Here is a 16,933-nt window from a genome sequence, read left to right as displayed (position 1 = left end):
AGACAGTTCATTCCAAAGTCTCGCCATCCTCATTATGAAAAGTTCTGCAGGGAAAGGCAATGCTGTGCTGATACTTTGCATTAGAGCTGCAGAATTGGTCTGATAAGTAATTGGTCATTTGGCTGAAGGAAGGCCTTGGCTGTGTGCGTGTCTGCATCCCACCTGAGCTGGGGACATTGGTGTTTCCAGCCCTACAGCACAGTTATTTTCCCAGACAGACCCAAGCTCCTGGCCCAGCCTGATAAAAACACTCAAAATAACAGCTTCATCTTGAGGGATTTCCAAGCTGTCCAAGGCAGTATCTCGGGAGAGAGAGGGAAATGAGCTGTGCAGCTTCACCAGCCGCATTCCCACACATAACAACCATGACAGCAGTGCTAACAAGAACCAAAAATCACGAGGCAGATTTCCCCTCTCCTCAGCCAACACGAAAAATCATAAGACTGGATTTGGAAAAACCACAGCGTTTTAGAACGTTGCATGTTAGTTGTTTTCACAGATGAGTTTCATACCAGCAGCTCCTTCCAGCCACAAGGAAGAGAAGCATTTTGTTGTTGTTGTTGAAAAAAAGTTCTTAAATTACTGAATAATCACGAGGCTCCAGGAGCTGGGACTTGTGAGAAGACCCTACAAGAGGACATAGGTAGAAGGTAAGTTATGGGGGATACATTGTGAAATTAAGGAACGCTGCGCATCCCTGTTCACTCCAGGAACAGAAGATAATAACAAAAAAAAAATTCCACCATGAACACTTTAGTCCCGTAACATTAAAATATCAAGAGGGAAATAAGTGGCAAGAGTTTGCTCTTATGCCCATCTGCTTATCGTGTCTGCCTGGTAAAAGGCTATTGCATGAAGCCTGTGCATGCTTGACCCTCAGGCAAAATCTCACCTTGCTAAAATACGCAGCAAAAACACCATAAATAAATAACGTGCTTAAAAAATAATCGTCATCATAATAAAAGTGACCTTAAACCATCTGATTAGAACAGCCAAATTCCATATTTAAAGAAAAAGAAAATAAATCACAGCCCTGGAGGCAAGGAGGATTTGCTTGGGAAATCTTGCTAGGACAGGGGAGCTCCCCAGCAATGATGGCTCCTGCATGGGTTCTTCAGAACATTTGTAGGTAAGCAACAGGGATTGAGTGTTATACAGCTTGGGTCATCAGAGAGTCTATTTTAAGGTGTATGGAGCTTGCCTACAAGGTTCTACGGGCTCTTGAAGGGTATATACTGGGAAACAGGCTGCCCAGGGAGGTGGTGGGGTCATCATCCCTCGAGATGTTCCAGAACAGTGGAGATGAGGCACTGAGAGCATGGTGGGAGGGATGGTCAGTGGGCATGGTGAGGTGGGTTGGGATTGGAATTGGTGATCCCAGATGTCTTTTCCAGCCTTAATGATTCTATGATTCTATGATAAGATGCTGGCCCACGAGGTTGTACAGGCTTTTTTAGGCTATGCTGTGTTGTCCAGTAGACTATATGGAGTTGCAGGGGTGAGTGGAGATATTGCATTGAACCACCTGGAGGTGTTGGTTCCCATTAAAGCCATGGGTGGTGCACCAGGTCCAGGCCAACTCCCACCCCAATTTTGGGTGGCAGCAGGTGATGGGGGGTGAGCAAGGATCCATTTGTGTTCACGATGCATGGGAGAGACAAACAGAGCTGGGCTGGGAACCTGTGAGCAGCCGGCCCTTCCGCCCCACCAGGCTGTCACAGACTGGCTCGCTGCTGCCCATAAATTAACTGGATATCTTATCACTTTTTAATTAAAAATGTGCTTGTATATTATGTACTTGGACACCTAAGAAACAGCATAAATAATAAATGCAAACAGTGGCAATTTATTGGTACAGTGGGGTTTAGTTGGATCAGTATTGATTCCTCTTTATGACTACATATTCTTACAGGGGAAAGATAATACATTTCTTACTCACACAGTGGTTAATTACTGCTTAAAATAAATCGATACTAACTGGCCAAGCAATATAAGCCATTAGTTGTGCTTAAAATGAATTAGCCAATGTGATTTTCTCAGAACTCATTTTGGGGGGTTATTTACATTTCTGGGTGTTAGTAATTTGCGTCAAGAAATCTTTGGTGCTGATAACAAGCACTTCATTAGCTAATTATGCTCATAAAGCAGCTCAGTGACACGCTTAGTTCACTGGAAGTTCAGATTTAAGCCGACCAGAAATGCAATTATTTTAAAATTTGAAGTGAATCAATCAATTAAAGAGAAAAGATCTTGCTGAAGAAAGCATTTGTTTCTGCTGGGAACAAAGCCATTTTTTGTTACTATTTTTTTTTTAACTTTGAGAGTTTTTAAACGCTTGTAAAAGGTAAAATAGAGGCAACATTAAAAACAATTAATAAATCGTAAGCTAATTATTTTTTTCTCTTTTTTTTTTTAATCCCAAGGTGAAAATTTCAGACTTTTTTGAATGTAATTCCTACAGGCTCTTTCCTACAGGCTCTTGCTTTTTCTTTTCTTTTCTCTTTCTTTTATTATTGGCAGTTCAACAAAAGCTGACACAAATCTGCAGGGCATTTCTGGAGAGCTGAATTCCCTTTTTTTTTTTTTTAAACTAAAAAATCTTTGGCTAAAAAAAAAATAACCCTATTGCTGTGATTTAGACCTGTTTGAATAAGAGAGAGGAGAACCTCCTGTTCCTTCCTTCTGACGTCACCCTGTGCTGATGATATTATTAGGACAATATTGTCCTACAGAAACAATCCAAAACCAAGCTCAGAGCTGCTTTGCTCTCTTCAAAGCATCTATAAAGCTCAGAACTGAGCTTTGGAATTGAGAAGGAGGAGAGGATGAAACCCATCTTGCCACAGACCAGCAGCAGAGCCAAGTGCTTCTGACACATGGAGGGTGCATCTCATCTAACATCAGATACAACATATTCCCCCCAGGATGAGTGCACAGAGGAGGAGGAGGCACTTTCAGGATGAGATTCGTCTGCCCTAATTTGGGTGATGGATTTAAGAGGAGAAAAACCTTGGGCTTGTTGACCAAGGAGACACAGCCCAGGGTGAGCAGCAGTGATGCAGACACCGACACTTGGCTGGGTGACCCTTACTTGTAACACCAACATCTTGAGGTGGAATGGAAGGCTCCATTGAGCATGTCCAACTCTTCCACAGATATTTGGTAATTTCACACCAGGTGACACACAGAGCTTCAGACAGGGGAGGAGGAAAGCAGTGGTTGTTCAGCTTCTCCTATTGTAGAACCACAGAGTCATTTGAGTTGGAAGAGACCCTTAAAGGTCATGTAGTCCAACTCCACTGCAATGAACAGAAGATGTCTGCACCAGGAAGGAGTTTGGGGATGAAAGAGGAACCAAAATCAAAGCAGAGTTACACGAAGCTCAAAGGAGGTGAAATGTGGGGGTAAATACAGAGGTTTGGCCAATACTTTGGATCAGTAACACCTTTTTGACAGATGGCTGTGTCATGGCTATGTGCCTGAAGATCCAAGCACGTTGGAGCACAGTGCTGTTTGGAAACCTGTGCTTGGAGGGAGCTGCTCTTTGCAGCCCCTGTCTTCTGCCCACTCACCTAACCCAGGCTTTTTATCTATCTGGGAATGCCTTCAGCAAGCTCCTAACCTTGGGATGAGTTGCAATCTATCAGCCAGAAAAACATCCAGTCATGATTTAAAGTCCTCATGTTTGGATTGCAAGGAGGCACTTCCACTGGTTTATCACTCGAGCTGTTAAAATTGTGCCTTATTTCTTCTCCTGATTTTTCTGGCATTAGCTCTCATTCTCTGGTCACTGTTCCAGCAAGACTGCAAAGCTACCTGTTCTCACAAATCTGTTCCTTACGTGGATATTGCGGACATTAAATATTAAGATATTAAATGCCTTATCATTTTCTGTTGGAGAAGCCAAGTCAACCAAACAATGTAATTCTTCATTTATATTAATGGAGCAGATGGCTGCTCACAAGCAGCCTCAGAAACTGGGGTTTGGTCCCATCCCATGGACTAGGTGGCACATTTAACACTTGCAGGCTGCCAATTGGCTGGAGCCCTTGGATCTTCCATATCAGTGAAAATGTTTAACCTTCTTGTAGGATGAATAACATATGCCCTTGTTTTCATGGCCAGCCAGAAACTTGAGGTTCCTCATTTTCAAGATTAGCAGAAGGAGCAGAAGATTTCAGGTTCAGAGCCCTTTTCCAGCTTGTCCATTTGAACTGGAAGAACCCAGGTGCAGCACTGCAATTTACATCCTTTTCCAGTTTCTCTGTGCAGCCTCAGGAGTGGACTACCCAAAAACCTCTTCTGTAGCATCATGAGTAGCAACAACCTGCTACTCCAGCACTGCCTTGGAAGTGACCTGTAAAAGGAGACACAGAGTGAAACAGCTCAAAACCCCTGGCTCATCCTTACTCACTGTGGAGGTGGCCATGTGCCACACTTCACTGAACTCTGTAGCAGATGGTCAAGAAGATGTTGTCTGGCTGCCCTTGGTTCGAGCAACCTCCCAAAGTGCTTTTCGATGTAATTCCCCAAACAGCTGCACAGTCAGCACTGCACTAACAGGTGGTGGACTTGTAAACAGAGCACTTGGACATTGCCTAGCAGTGCCCCCACGCATGATCCAGAATCCTGTGCTTTGCACAACCACTTTGTTTTGCTCAAGTATCTACAAAGGGAAATGGTACTGCTTCTGTTCTGTAACAGTGATTGAAGGAATACATGGGTCTGGGTCTGGGTCCATGGTTTTGTGCTCCTGCACAGACCCTAGTAGCATATAGGCAAGCAATTGCAGTGTTCTTGTACATTAAATCTTGAGGTATGTGAAATTACAAGTCTTTGTGAGCATGAATCCAGACATAGAATCATTAAGGTTGGAAAAGACCTCTGAGATTGCCAAGTCCAACCCCAGCCCACCCCCACCATGCCCACTGACCACATCCCTCAGTGCCACATCTCCTTAACACCTCCAGGGACAGTGACTCCCCAGGCAGCCTGTGCCAGTGCATCACCACTCTTTTGGAGAAGGAATTTTCCCTAATATGCACTGGCTGGGAACTGCATCATGTCGTCCTTCAAGAGCATCCAGAGACAATGTGGGAGCCCAGGTGCAAGGGATTCTCCTCTCTGTAATGGAGGACGGAAACTGGAGGATAAGGATAACATCAAAGCAATGTAGAGGCTCCACTTGAGCATCTTCTCCTGTGAGATGGTCCCAGATGCTGGTGCAAATCAGCCTTGCTGTGTTATAGAAGCATCACCTCTGACCTGACCAAAAAGGAACAAACGAATGAATAAATAAGAGACTAGCCCAATCTGCATGCCCTGGGACTGACACACATGCAGAGCTCATCTCTCTCTGGACTGGGGTGAGGATCAAGATGCAGGTTCTGGTTTGAGCTGCTCTCAAGCAGAGACATCAGGCATGCTGGCTGAAGGCTTTCAGTTTTTACTGCAATGTCACCGCCTGCCAAATTGGCTGAGCTGGGAAAACAATCTATAATTGACTACAGAGGCATGAGGTTATAACGATTTACCCTTTTTCTGAAGCATGCACATAACCCCTGCCAATTAGCCAAAAGTTAGAAAGGCTCTTTAATGACAGCGTGTCCAGCAGAAGAAGGAAGGGGCACTTGGTGGGGGGGTGAGGTTGTGACTGCAAATTGTCATGGTCCAAGTTACAAGTCATAGGAGCCTGAGGTCTAATAACACAAGGAGGAGAAGGCACATTGAAGAGCTCTGATTGCAGATGAACCTCAAGCACCTGGCTTCCTAGGTGTAAAAGGGAGACAGGCTGGCACGGACAGGAGCTATATGTGGGGTTTTGCTGCTGGGCTGTAAGGAGATTTAGATTGGATTTAAGAAATGAGAAACAATGAGAGTAGTGAAACACTGACAGGTTGCCCAGAGACGTGGTGGGTGACTTGTCCTTGGAGGCATTCAAGGTCAGGCTGGACAGGGCTCTGATCAAGCTGTAGGTGTCCCTGTTCATTGCAGAGGAGATGGACTAGATGTCGTTTAAGGGTCCCTTCCAACTCAAATGATTCTATGGTTCTATGATGGTTTACAGCAAGCAAAGGCAGAGATAGCAATGGGCATCAGTCCTCTCCTATGGGAAGGCATAGGGCTAATGGCCAAGGGTTGTCCCATTGTCATGGTGGGTGCTGCGTTGGGATGAGACTGGCTGGTTCCAAGGAATCGTGGCAATGGACAAAGAGAGCTTCTCCTGCAGGGGACAAGCAGATGTGTGCTCAACCTGATGTGTACAACCCAAAGAAGGGAATTAGCCTAGAATGAGTATTCCCACAGTGAATACAGATACAGTTGCCAGGGAATTGCTAGTTCTCACCCACACGTAGCCTCCAGGACCCAGAGAAGAGAGTCACCATCACATGAAGGTCCTGCTCCTCCTTCATGGTGCCCACCTCTTGGCACAATTTCCAAGCAGGGAGGAAAGGAAATGTGTTAGGCTTGATGAATCCAGATTGTTATAGTCAGGCTAATACTTCTCCCATGTCTGCTGTTCCTAAAGAAAGCTACAAAAAACAAGTGCTTTGGGACCTTTCATTATACAGATTTGAACAGTTACTTCATATCACAAGCATCAGAGAAACCTCTCTACTCCAGTGGCTCCCGGATGCCACTATGCTTACCTCAATGGTATGGCTGGGTATTGAACTGGCCCAATGGGTGTGAATCTGACCCTGGCCTTCTTGCAACTCGATGCAACAGCCACGACATGATAGGCACAGAACACCAACACAGAGGGCTGGCTAAGGCTGGCTGGGTCTGACACCAGGTGCTGCTGAGCTGGAAACACAAATCACATTTTTCAGTCTCAGATTGCATCTAGATACATGCAATAAGTAAAATGTATAACAAATATTATGACAGATTCAGACCGGACAAGGAAGAAGAAAACATCTGATGCCTTGCTCTGCTCCTGAAGTCAGTCCAAGCTTGAAAAGAAGGAGCCAAGCCAGCTTCTCTGCTCAGACAGAGCCCCTCTTCCAGCTCTCCTGGCTCAGCATGTTTCTTACTCCGCCTCTTGTGTTTACTATCATGTTGGGCACAAACATGTTTGTTGCTAGGAGGAGCAAGGCAAGATTAGCTATCTCGAGCCCAAGCAGAGGAGGCTCCATGCAGAGACTGCTTCAGCTGGAAAGCCTGCACTGGCAGGAGCGAGAATTCAGCCCCAGGTCCTCATAGAGGGGGCAGGCTCTGAGCAACAGCACCAAAACTGCAGTGACAATAAAGTGCAACCCGTGGTGAGACCTGATGGCCCGATGTTGAGTCTTGCAGATGGCATGTAGAGAGCAAGGAGCTTTCCATGGCAGGCATGGGGAACAGCCCCAGAACAGTCCCTGGGGGACTTCCCAAAGTCAGAGCACAGCACAGAACAGTCTAGTCTGCATTGAACGACCTTGTTGTGAGGATGGCATCAGCAGCAGAAGAGCACAAGAGCACACTCTTGTTCTCCAAGCTGACTTCTGGCTACTGGTGCTGCCCTCGGAGCTCAGGGCTCCATGTGTGGCACAATGCAGTCAGTCCCACCATGTGTCAGGCACATCTGGTGTAGGCAGCCTGCCAAGGAATTAGGGCTGCCCAGCACGAGATGTCCTGTGAGCACACAGGCTGCAAACAATCTGTTTCGCACCAGCCTAGATGTGGCCTCTTTGACCCCTGGGAGGATGCTCGAGGGATGACTTGATGACGGCCAAACCCTATCCATGCTGATGTGGGAAGGATTTAGGACTCAGCTGGGTGGAAATAATTTGTTTGGCAGTAAGTTTGGGGAAAAAGCACACTAAAGGAACAGTAGGTAGCATATTACCTTTCTGTTATTTCATTCAAAGATAATTTATATCCCACCACAGGGGGCTAAAGCCTTTCTGGGATACATTTTCAGGAGTCTATGGGCTTCTGGCTGTGTGCACAGCAAATCTCAGGTCTCACATAAAGCCCCTCTGCTCTGCCATCACAGCTTTGGCTTCATCTTCATGGGTGCTCAGCTGACAAGTGTCAGGTTGTCCTCACCCAGTATCACACTCCCCAGCTGCAAAAACCTCATCCAGATCTCAAAGTCTAAAGAAACTCCAGTCACTGTTCCAATCCCTTTGTTTCCTTTGAATCCCTCTCCTCAGCTAATTAGCTGCTATGTTTATTAGAAATAGGAGACGCATTCCTGATGAAAGTGGAAGCTCTGTGTTTAATGGCGCCCATCAAACAGGGGGACATTTCTTGAACAAACACATCTCACACTGCACCATCATCCTCAGGCTGAGCCCAGCCATGGGCTGCTGCTCGTGATGGGGACAGTGACGTGCAATTTGCATAAGACCTTCACTAAATAATCGTTTGGAGGCCAGTGAATATAAAAGCAGCTTGGATCTCATTGGATTTGAGCTCAGAAACGCAGACGGGGGAAAAAAATGCTCAGCATCTACATGAGCAAAACTCTTTGTCTTCTTCAGTTCAATTGCTACTTTCATTTGTCTTTAATAATATGGTATTTGCTCACTCTTAGACAGCCGCTTGCAAGGCTGCTCGTATCCAAGGCTAATTTGCTCAGACACTTGGCTCTCCCAAAGAGATCGCTAAAACTCCTGGTACACAGAGTACTTTTCTTGAATGTTAAAGCATTTAAAGCTTTATTCCTCCTTGTCCGTACCATGTGTAAGTATTTGTGCATACTTGGAGAAAGCATTGAAAACAAGCTAGTATTTTGGCTGGGGGATGTTTTGCACTTCGTTACGCAGGTGGAAGCAGCACAAGGGTAGGGAAGGGACAGGCAGTTTCCAGCAGCTCATTTTCGGGTTCCGGTCAGCTCCTAATTTCAGCCAGCCCTTCCCAGCAGAGGTATGTGCAAGCACATCACTGCTCCTTGCCTATTTCTGGTGGCTGGGTTTGCATCACGCAAAGCTTGCTGTTAATTTTGATCTGGTTTTGGCCTCGGAGCAAAGGGAAGGGCTTTCCATGCAAGGCCCCACAGGGGGAAATGGGTCCAACAGCTTGAAGCCTCATCAGAGAAACGCCTCCGAGGTGGGACAGCTTTACCCACTGCCTGGGACTGCCCATGGTGAGAGCAGGGCTCACCCCGTATTCACCACCTCTCAGCATCCAGGAGTGAGAAACAGCCCACGTGAAGCTGCTGTGCAGGCAAACCCGTGCTTTGGGCCTCTTTCTTCCTGCAATGAGAAAGCCTCAAGCCAGGAAAGATCATTGCATTATCTTGTTCAAGCCCCAGGACACAGCAGACCACACCTGTCTGAGGTCAAGAGCCTGAGAAATGATGGCAGTGTCAGAAAATGTTGTGCCTGAATCCAAGGAGATGGAGCGTGGTCCCCTCCCTGAGCAGTGCATCACCTTCACTGCTATGAGGAAAGCACAAAGCCTTTTTCCTGGCTGGAGCTTGTCTGCCTTTGCCCTCCAGCACCAGCTCCTGTTATTCCTTGATCTGATAGATTAAAGACCCCTTTCATATCTTGTATTTTTTTTCCCTCAAGAGAATGTACTTATGTGCTTTAATGTTCTCTCAATCTTCCTTCCGATAAGCTAAACAGAGCAAGCTCTGAGTCTCTTGCAAGCTATTTCTTCCGGCTCTCGTATCATTTTTGCAGCTGTTTTTGGCACCTTCCTCAATTTTTCAACTTCCTCCTGGAAACGTGGGCACTGTGCAGCACTCAGTGTTCCCACGCAGCTCTGCTCCATCAGCAGGAGCGTGGCAGCGGGGTGGGAGGGGGGAGTGCTGCCCAAATTGCTGTGAGACCCAAAGCCAGCCCAAAACACAGCCCGTCTGCACGGGGGCTGCATGGCTGGTGACTGAACCAGTTATGGATAGCAATGCCTACATCCTCAGCAGCTCTTTTTTTGAGGATAGTTCAACCTTCTGATGGTAACCAAGCCTGAGCTCTACCCTGTGGTGCAATCCAGGTACCACGTGGACAGATGGGCAAAATCTCTCGATCTAAGGCATTCCCATGCAGGAAGACAGGCTATGTGTTTATCATAGAATCACAGAATTGTTTGAGTTGGAAGGGATCCCTAAAAGCCACGTGGTCCAACTCCCTTACAATGGACAGGGACACGGTGCTCCATCAGAGCATCGTCCAGTCTGACCTTGGGTGTCTCCAGGTCAATCATACTAGGAAAAACTTCTTCAAAAGAGCAGTCAGGCACTGGCACAGGCTGCCCAGTGAGGTGGTGCAGTCAGCATCCCTGGAGGTGTTCCAGAACCATGGAGGTGTGGCACGTGGGTTGGCGGATAATATTGGTGATAGGTGGACACTTGGACCAGATGAACTTAAGGGACTTTTCCAACCATAATGATTCTGTAGTTCTATGGTTCTAAGGCAAGCCAACCAGAAAGACCACCAGAGAGGACCTCCCAACACCAACACACACAGCTTTGTGAGCAATGTCACAAAGCAAGTGAAGCAATGTCTAGTTACAAGAGCCATGCTTTTCCAGTGCTTCCCTAGAATGGAAAACACCTTGGAATTTAGTTTAATGAGCACCACCCTATTCATTATGAAGTTCAAGGATCGATCTGTATTGCCCACCATCAGACAGCCACTTTTCCATAAAAAGGTGTTTTCTTTTTCCACGGTGGTCTGATCCTTTCAGTGCAGAAAGAAGGCCTAGAATAGCACGTTTCTCAATAAATTGTCTTTCCACGATGCGAGTGTAAACTGGAAGTTGGTCCCCCTGGACATCTTTACTCTTCAGTCTGCATTTTCAGTAGTAGTAACCAAACTGGGGGGTGGGGCTCAGCCCCAGGACTGCAGGAAATGAAAGCAGTTGCTGACACCTTTCAGGAGACACACACACAGTGATAACCATGGAACAAATGAGTGAATGGTTAATATCCAGCCAGCTACCAGTGTGAGCACCAGAGGAAACATTGAAGAAATTGACGAAAAAATGGAAAATCTTTGGAAATTAATCCAGATTTTAGTGCAAGTTTGATATGCATAGTTGTGAGTGAAGGCTCTACTCACTGGAGCAATGTGAGATTTTTTTTCTTCTCCCATCATCTCCAGCTTTTGTGAGAAGAGTCTCAGTACCTGTGGGCTCAGTACCCACAGGTGCTCCTGGAACAATGGCAACCTGAGCTGAATTCAAGACAGTGCACAGAAAATCATTACTCATTGCTGCTAGACGTTTTTATGGACCTGCTCAACGTATCCCTTGAGTGTCCTACAGATATTAATATATGAATCCTCCTGCTTCCTTCCTCTAGCAGCCTGTTATTGCCCAGACTTTAAAAGTACGGAAGCTGAGGCCAAGAGGTGAATAGACTGGCCAAGATCTCATAGGAAACCTGTGATCTTTATGCTCTGGGCACTCCTGACCAACAAAACCATAGCTTGGCTTCTTGCCTGCAGCAGATAAGAGGGCGGAAAGGCTTGAGTCATGGTTTGAAAGGGACTTCATGGGAGGAAAGCTTTAGGGCAGCATGGGGATGGCATGCCTCCCCCACCACAGGAGACCCCATGGCCATGTGGTGTTGAGACCTCTCCCTGTGCAGAAGTCCCTGTATTCCACATCCCAAAGCAATTACGTAGAAGCTTAGTGGAGACTTCTGCACTTTGATCTGTACTGAGACTATTAAGAAGTCAGGTGCTATTGTTCCTTCCTATCCAGCTGAATAAAATTCAAAGACAACTTGATGACCTCCCTGCATACTTCACAATAGTGTTGCTTCGTTTGAAATTGACATAGGTATAAAGTTCTCTATCTCGGACCCTGCTCTGGCTGCTTCCCCAAGATGACAGTGGAAATGAGTTGCTGGCTGGAACCTTGGCTTATGCTGTGTGATTTTCATTAGCACTAACGAGTGTCGAGTAGCTGACGTCCTGCTTTGGAAAATGACTATATCTCTGAGTATTCAGCCCAAAACAACAGACACACAGAGCAATGGGCTCTGCAGACCCACCTCTCATCTCCACTAAAGGATTTAATTGTCCTGGGCTTTTCCTGCTTTCGGTCTGTTTTGATGATGGTGACATTTGATAACAACCCCGTGTGTTATTCAGAGCTTGCTTTCCCAGCTCCCTCGGTCACATCAGAAATCATTTTGTTTGTTTTTATTTAAATAAACCCGTGGATCCTGGAGCTGGAAACTGTATGCAAAGGACAGATAAAGGAATGAACTCTCACCACCACAGAGATCCCACCCCGCCATCCCCACCAGCTTCAGGGCAAGGGCTGACTCATGGTTTTAGCTGCACCTCATCACCACCAGATCCAGCAAAACCCCACTGAATTCCTCAGGTCTAGCAGGGCTCACATTCTGGCTCATTGCCACCAGCAGCCAGAGCATGGTGGGATTGCAGCTCTGAGTGTGGGGATGGTTCTGTTCCTTCCATAGCCAGCAAGCAAGAGGCAATACATTTCCATCCAGGGGAAGGCAGACGTTACGTGTAACTGGGGAACCCAGGCAGCGGTGAGTAGAAGGACTGATGCTGCGGAGAGAGCGGAGAGATGAATAATAAGATAAGAATCTCAGCTAAATGGCAGCTGTGAGAGGCAGAGCTTGAAACCACATGTTTTTCAGAAGCATGTCCTAAGACAAAGAATATTTAGTGACAGGCCACGGGGACGGCAGTCAAGAAATTGATATTTTTTTCAATCTGTCTTAGTGAGAACAATAAAGCCCATGTAGATAGACTGGAAGTGGCAAGTGCCAAGTAAGGAAATGCCTGAAGAGTCTGAATACAGAGGGAGCAGCCAGGATGAAAACAGTCAGTTTGCTTTTGCAGTGAGTGGCAGGGATGGCTTATCATAGTGCTTTAATCACTTGTGATAAAGCACTACCAAAGAAACAAAGACCACAACTCAGAGTTCCACGTATCCCAAAAGATCATCTTTGCATGAAAAATTGGTAGTGTAAGGGATTGAATGAAGGGCAAGGGGTGGGGAGAGGCAGGCACCGGGTTGTGTGAGGGAGGACCAGATCTCACAGAATCATAAAATCATAGAATCACTGAGTTTGGAAAAGACCTTTAAGATTACCAAGCCTAACCATCAATCCATCCTCACCATGCCCACTGACCATGTCCCTCAGTGCCACTGTCCACCATGTCTCCTGCACTGCTGCCAACTTACAGAAGGCAAAACAGATTCTCTTGGACAGATTTCCCGACAGTGAGAAGGAGCAAAGAAGGTATTCATAGGGAGATGTGAGTAGGAATGGCCACCACATCCATCACAAGGACATAATGGTGCCCTCTCCAGTGGATGACATGCGGCAAGCTGTGCCCATCCAGGCTGGTGGAGTTGGAGATCCTGCCCCAGCTTGAGGCTATCTGAGCACAGCCTCTTCTCTGGACCCCTTCCTCCAAGTCCAGGAGTTTCTGGAGAGCTTTGAGCATGTTGGGAGGAGACCAAGGATGCTGATCTGGCTCAGGAGCAGGTTGTGTTTCCTCTTTGTGCTCTAAACTCTGGGAGAACAGGACACAATCCTGCTAGGATATTTCCAGGACCGTCTTCTGATTCTGCCACCAGCTGTCCTCCGTGGAGGAACAATAACCTCATTTGACTAAACTCAGGTTGGCTCTGCCATTTTGATGTTGTAAGACAATAATTTCATCCTTAGACAAATATCTGTGTTCTCATCTTAGTTATTACCAGAGGGCATGGACCAAAGAGCCAAGGTGAAAGGATCCCAATTTCCAGTCGTGCTTCTCCATCTTGGTTTCCCTGGGTAAAATGCAGGGCAAAATGCTGCCTCCTCCAACACTGCAGAAACAGGGTCTGTGCTATGCAAAACATGGCAGATATGGGGCAGTGCAAGCAAATATCTTTCTCTGTCCTGCACACCCACTGAGAGCTCACTTGGAGAAGGCAAAATCACAAAGCATCGAGTATGGAGAAGAGATCAATTATTTTAAGACAAGCATTTGACTTCCAGAAGCCAGCAGAGATTGTTTAACAACAGATTGAACATGTCCTCTGTTCAATGCTGATCAAAAAACCTGAAAAAAGCAGTAATTGAGCACTCATGAGCACTTTTTCCTATTTTAAAAATGGAATTTAATTAAAAATTGAGACACGGAGTTTCGTCTAGCTCAGTGGAATGTTGGCCACTGCTTAGCAGAGCATTTGAGGACAAGGTGAAGTCCCAGACGATGGCTCTGGAATACCAGTCTTCCAGGTCCCTTCCAACTCGAGCTATTCTATGGTCATTGAAGGTGATGGAATATCAGATTCCTGGTAGCTCAAGGACCAGCAGGGGAGAACTGGCCTGCATTTAATGTGTCTGCAAATCAGGCTGCCTCTCCCATGCATTCTCCCAGTTCTGTTCCACTCAAGACCTGGGCTGCTGCTTCTCCGGCCCAAAGCTCAGACCTCAAACCCATCAGCCCTGTGCTCTCCTAAAGGAACCCTGGCTTGGGGAGTGTCATAGTTAACGCTGTCTGTACACTGCTGAAATGTTAATGTTTCTATTAACACACCTTACTGACTTGCTTTTAACACCACAGGTGGCTTTTCAAGAGTTCAGGCTTGATTTAAATCATATCCCCTGCTTATTGCTTTAATTATGGAAATGGCCAGAGGAAGCGAGCACACTTCTGGATTTCACAACAAGCAGGAGGAAGGTGAGGCTGCATGGCTTTATTTTCAGACTGAATACAAGAGGAGAGGATCTGGGAGGATCTCACCATCCCAGTGTGGGTTGGGATGAGATGGGATGGGATCCCACCTCCCCACCCAGTGCTTCTTGGCTCACATTCAGCCCTTGCTTTCCACCACATCCACCTCTATCTCATCATCTGCTCCTGAGGCATTTCCCAGCTTCTCCTGGACCTCCCCAGACATATTCCCCTCCCTTGCACCCCTCAATCATTGCTGGCCTTTGAATGGTGGAAGCCTTTCTCTCCTGGTTTTGTTTGCATCACCATTCATCACATGTAGCCCTCGTGCTCTCTTGCAAAGCTGTGAGGAATGAAGCCAACAATGGAGCAACCAAAGCATGGAGCCTGCATGCCCCCAGTTATGTTTTGGAGCCACTAATTCCTCCAACAATGGGTTAAGCAGGTCATTAAAAAGTGAAAATGCTCAAAAAAAAAAAAAAAAAAAAAAAAAAAAAGTTCAGAAAGCAGCATCCCTTCCTCTCACACCTTCTTGCCCTAAATCACAACCTCATTACTGATATGCTGGGATGCTGTTATTTACGGTCTGTATTTTTGGTGCTGCCTTCATTGTGGCTGTAAATTTGTACTGCCCTGGCTGAGCTGACACCCTGCCTGAGAAGTTTGTTGTGGGACCAACAGAGTTATCCCCATGTGGGGCTGTGGGGTGGATGGTTGGCAGGAGCTGTGTTTGTCCTGCTAACTCTGGATGGAAGGTATCTGTGTGGTCTCAGGTTCATTTCCATGGCCACTGTCACGTGAAGGGGCTGCCTGGCTGAAGAAAGTATTGTCCTCGAGCACAAATGTGGGAGGAAAAGGGGATGAGTTACCATGGGTATCTCCACGGGTACAGCCTGGTTCTTTCCAGCAAGTCACGACTTATAAATCATTTTGACAAAATAATTAAAGAGTATGTGTGCTATAATTTATAATACTGCCTCTCGCCTCTAACACCCTAGACCATAGTGCCTCTGGATTAAGTGAGGTATAAAAATAAGGGAAAACTAGTCCAAGATACAGCTGAGAACTTGAATGCTTGCCCTACTGATGCTAAGCTCTCCATCCAGAAGGAAGCCAGAGCAAAGGCACTGCTCTGCATTGACACTGCTATTGTTTGAGTGACTATTACAGCTGAGGTCTGCTGCAATCAATCTCTACCACTACTGTCAGTGAGTGGGACTTGATTTTACAGCTTGGTTTTAGAGTGGGAAAGCACTGGAATGGGCTGCCCATGGTGGTGGTGGAGTCCCTGGAGGTGTACAAGAAAAGGGTGGATGTCACACTCTGACATGGTCTATAGTGGTCACAGGCATGGGGTGATGGTTGGACTAGATGATCATAGTGCTCTTTCCAACCTTAATGATTCTATGGCTGCACCCACCATACTACCTGCCCAGGAGCCATGGGGAAGGCAGCATACAAGGAGAAAGGCACAAATAGCCACCTTCTTATAAACATGCTCCTGGGAAATCTTGCAGAGCCAATTACACAAGTGCACAGGTGGATGGAGAGCTTGCCTGACCCACAGCTTTCACTGACATTGTTATTAAAGTTCATGAAACCAAACCTGTGCTGTGAAACTCCATGCGTCAGAAATATGTTTGCTTCTTGGCAGTCACAAAAAAACAGAAAAGAGTCCCTTAGCATCAGGATAATCCTTTGGGTGGAAGAAGACCTTTTGTCTTGAGGGTTTGGCAAGAAAGTAATGAGGAAAGCCTAGACAGGAGGCAATGATCCCTTATCAACATGCAGTAGTGAAACACTTTGAGGACTTTGAGAGGTTTTATTTTTCTAGCCACGCATTTTAAGCCACTCTGAGGGCTAGCCTAAAAAAATCTAGTAGACCAAAATGATCATAGGATGTTCTTCCACAGGAGAAGAGGTATGGAATTGAGGCATATTGTCATGTCTTCTCCAAGAGAAAAAAATAGTGACTCCTCCAGAGCTGCACCCAGGGCTCTCTTTGGGGACACACCAGGTGCAGCTTGGAGATCCTGGCCCTCTGAGCAGCCAGGAAGGACAGCTCAGTAAAGGGAGAGCTTGTTATGAAGGGAAGCAGATGATTTGGCTCAAAACTGTTAGTCTGACCCAAATGAAAGTTAGGTTGGGGGTTACTTTTAAAAGTTTTCACACCCTTTTAAAATTATTATTATTTTTTGCTTCTAGGCATGATCAGCTTTGCAATATGCAGACTCATTTCCCTCCCCCACTCCGAATCATCCACCAGTGAGTGACATTTCAGTTGAGTGGAATCCTACTGGTATACAAATGAAGCTTCTATGCATTCTTGGAAGAGATAT

General features: G+C 46.3%; 1 long non-coding RNA gene across 1 annotated transcript; it reads left to right on the top strand.

Moving 5' to 3' along the window:
* Window positions 1–387: 387 nt before the first annotated feature.
* Window positions 388–16,881, top strand: LOC149917608 (uncharacterized). The gene is made up of 3 exons (XR_016467927.1): window positions 388–650; window positions 14,484–14,600; window positions 16,800–16,881. It is a non-coding gene; the product is annotated as an uncharacterized LOC149917608 (long non-coding RNA).
* The last annotated feature ends 52 nt before the right edge of the window (window positions 16,882–16,933 follow it).

This window comes from Phasianus colchicus, chromosome 6, assembly GCF_987193195.1.
Source record: "Phasianus colchicus chromosome 6, bPhaCol1.hap1.1, whole genome shotgun sequence".
Taxonomy (NCBI): domain Eukaryota; kingdom Metazoa; phylum Chordata; class Aves; order Galliformes; family Phasianidae; genus Phasianus; species Phasianus colchicus.
This window is presented reverse-complemented; position numbering and strand designations above follow the sequence as displayed.